This window comes from Pseudophryne corroboree, chromosome 4 (assembly GCF_028390025.1).
Source record: "Pseudophryne corroboree isolate aPseCor3 chromosome 4, aPseCor3.hap2, whole genome shotgun sequence".
Classification (NCBI taxonomy): Eukaryota; Metazoa; Chordata; class Amphibia; order Anura; family Myobatrachidae; genus Pseudophryne; species Pseudophryne corroboree.
The window spans coordinates 422,816,118-422,819,482 of NC_086447.1; the positions used below are offsets into that span (position 1 = coordinate 422,816,118).

Below are 3,365 nucleotides of genomic sequence, written 5' to 3' on the forward strand. Positions count from 1 at the left end.
GTCTGGAAAAAGGTGACAGTTTTACCACACATTTCTGGCAAAAAAGGTCATGATGTTTACAAACCACTTGGTAGAAAAATATCTGTCATACATTTCTATTAAAAATGTTCTCTCAGCACCCCATCTCTCTCATCCAATGTCCTCTAATTACATTGGACAGCAGAAGTAGGGGTGCACCCTACTTATTCGAGAACACTCTCATCCATTGCCAGACATCAAGTTCCCTGCAATGCACACTGTAACAGGGACTTGGGGCAGACTAGCAGGACAGTAGAAGTTCTCACTTTTAGTATACATGCCAAAACTAAATACTCTCATTTGTTGGGTCACAATACTACTGCCACACTTTACTGGCCACGCCCAAATCTGTCTGATCTTGGAAGCAAAGCAGTGATAGGCCTGATCAGTACAAGGTTAGGTGACTACCTTGGAATATCAGGTGCAGTAGCACTATTTCCCAGCAAACAGCAGAAGTGGTGGAGGAAACATTGGCTTTACCTCTATATCTACATCCTCTTGTTAGGAATAGAAATCTAATGACACATATTCAAATATCAAAAAATTTCACTTTGCTCAGCAGATTACCCACAGCACCAAGGGAGCAATTATCAAGGAGTTTACACGATACTCATTTCATTTTATAACAGTAGTAAATGTACTCCTGATACACTTAGATATCATATATATCTCGGTTTTGAAATATTTTTCACCTTAGGCGTAAATCTCAAATTGACACTGTCCACTATGGAATATGATTAGTATCAATAGAGGGCATTTTAACCCTAATATTTACATAAATTAAGTATCCTATAGGTGTTTGTTTTTATATTAAAGTCTATGTCGATCCTTTTTCTTATGATTAACTTTAATAAACATTAAGTTTTAACATATTTCATATTTCCAAATTGTACCCCAACAAAGAGTCTTTCTTTTTCCGTCCAAAACTACCACTTGTATTACTGACTCTGGGAGCACCACAAGCATATACATATACACAATAAATACCCATAATAGGGATCATTTATTTGTTACATATTGTTGGTCTCTGCGAAAGCATATGCAAAACCCTCCGCAAACAGAAATCCAGTGCAGTGTCCAACCCCACTAAGCCTACACCTCAGCACTAGACAATGGGCCTAATTCAGAGTCGATCGCAGTAGCACATTTGTTAGCAGTTGGGCAAAACCATGTGCACTGCAGGGGGGGCAGATATAACGTGCAGAGAGAGTTAGATTTGGGTTGGTGTGTTCAAACTAAAATCTAAGTTGCAGTGTAAAAATAAAGCAGCCAGCATTTACCCTGCACAGAAACAAAATAACCCACCCAAATCTAACTCTCTCTGCACATGTTATATCTGGCCCCCCTGCAGTGCACATGGTTTTGCCCAACTGCTAACAAATTTGCTGCTGCAATCAGGTCTGAATTACCCCCACTGTCCGTATACTTCTGTTACATCATAAGTTGAAGAGAAATATCTCCAGGTAATATTGCTCCCAATTAGTTCCATTTATGTATGTGCCATTATTATGTGGCCATGTACCAAGCAAATATATGCTGTATTGAGGATGAGTTTGGGTGCTTCCTGGACTGGTGGGGCTAGGCTGCTTAGGGGTAGCATACTGTAACATTTAATTTAGCACTTTATATATCACTTTCATATCATTTTCTACTAATATCACTTTTTTAATTAAACTTTTCATGTGTATCTTCTTTTATATATAGTCTCTGCTTCCTAATATTCACTTACACTTTAACCTCACACTGGTGTGTTGACCTGGGGTGTCTGGTCCTTGACGATTTGTGGGGTGTTGTACCCGGACTTATACTTAATGTTAGGTACCCCCAGTACTCGGAGAGGCCTTCAAGCGGCCTGGGGGCTTCCCATACCTTTGCAATTGTATGCAACTGAGATCTCTGAAATTTCTACCACCATGTAGTTATCAAATCCTGTTGCTGATGACATCCAGTGTGGTGGGGGATACCAGTGATCCTTGTTCAGAAACTTCTTGTTGCTGTTGGAGAGAAGTTGGCTGGTCTGATGAAAAAGTTGTTTAGGTGTCAGGAACACCGTTTTAGTTGGACAGACAAGTTGGTCAGTTGAATGGTTGTAGGAAAGTTCACCTGCATGGGCAGCTTTAGATTTTTTTGCTATGTTACTGGTTTTTTTCCTATTAATGCAGTTTCCCACTGTCTATCACCCACTGACTGTCACCTACTGCCTTTCCCCAGCAACACTCACTGCGTCTCCCTGGCATCACCCTCTACCCATCTCCCACTGCCTCTCTCCATCACCGTCTCCTCGTCACTCTCCTGTCTCCCACTGCCTGTCACCCTCTTCCTGTCACACCTCTTTTTCCTGTCACCTTCTTCATATTACCTCTCCTTGTCACCCAGTCCCTGTCAACCACTCTCTCCCTTTGGCTCCATCTAACTCTCCTCAGTGGCACCCACTGTCTCTCTTAGATCACCCACTGCTTGTCACCCATTGTTTCTCCCCAGCATCATCTAATGCCTGTCACCCACTTTCACCATTTGCCTCTCCCTGGCATCATCAACTGCCTCTCCCTGTCACCCTCTACCTCTCCCTGTCATCTACTACCCCTCAGTCTCCCACTCTCTCTTCCCATCACTCACTGCCTCTCCAAAGCATAACTATCTCTCCATCACTCTCTGTCTCTCCTCACCACCCTCTACTATTTATTAAGCCTTGGAGAGAGATAAGAGTGGTACTTTACCTTTCTCCACTTTATCTCTCTACAAGACTTAGTAAATAACCCCCCTGTCACTAACTGTCTATCTATGTCACCTTCTCCCTGTCACCCACTTCCCCGTTACCCTTTCCTGTCACTCACTGCCTCTCTGTCTCCCTCTACCCATTATTACCTCTATCTCCTGTCACCCTCTTCCTGTCACCCCCTCCCTCTGGCATCACACACTCCATCCCCCTCTTCCCCATTCCCTACCATCACCTATTTCCTTTCTCTTTCATCAGAAAAGCAGTCTAAGATTGAGGTGAGGAGCTGTGCAGTGCTGTGTGTGGGAAGAGTGGCCAGGAGAGGGAAGAGAGGACTGTCACGCGGAGGCCAGAGCCTGAGAAGAGTAGCCTGGCTGTTACTGCTGAGGGGAGTTAGTGAGGACTGAAGACGTCTGAAAGAGACGAGATAAATCTGCACACTTGAATGAATGGATATTTATTGGCTAAAAAAACAATAATTGGAAAACAATTAGCCCCAATAATTATACATATGTATTCTCATTAAGTTGTGGGGGGTGCTGCCTAAGCCAACCAATTAATACTCAACAACACACAAAGGACAAAGGGGTTGTATCTATAAGGTGCACTCAATATAAAAATTCACTTTTAT

General features: G+C 42.8%; 1 pseudogene; it reads left to right on the forward strand.

The window, feature by feature from the left end:
- Positions 1-332: 332 nt before the first annotated feature.
- LOC134912675 (5S ribosomal RNA) lies at positions 333-451 on the forward strand (annotated as a pseudogene).
- The last annotated feature ends 2,914 nt before the right edge of the window (positions 452-3,365 follow it).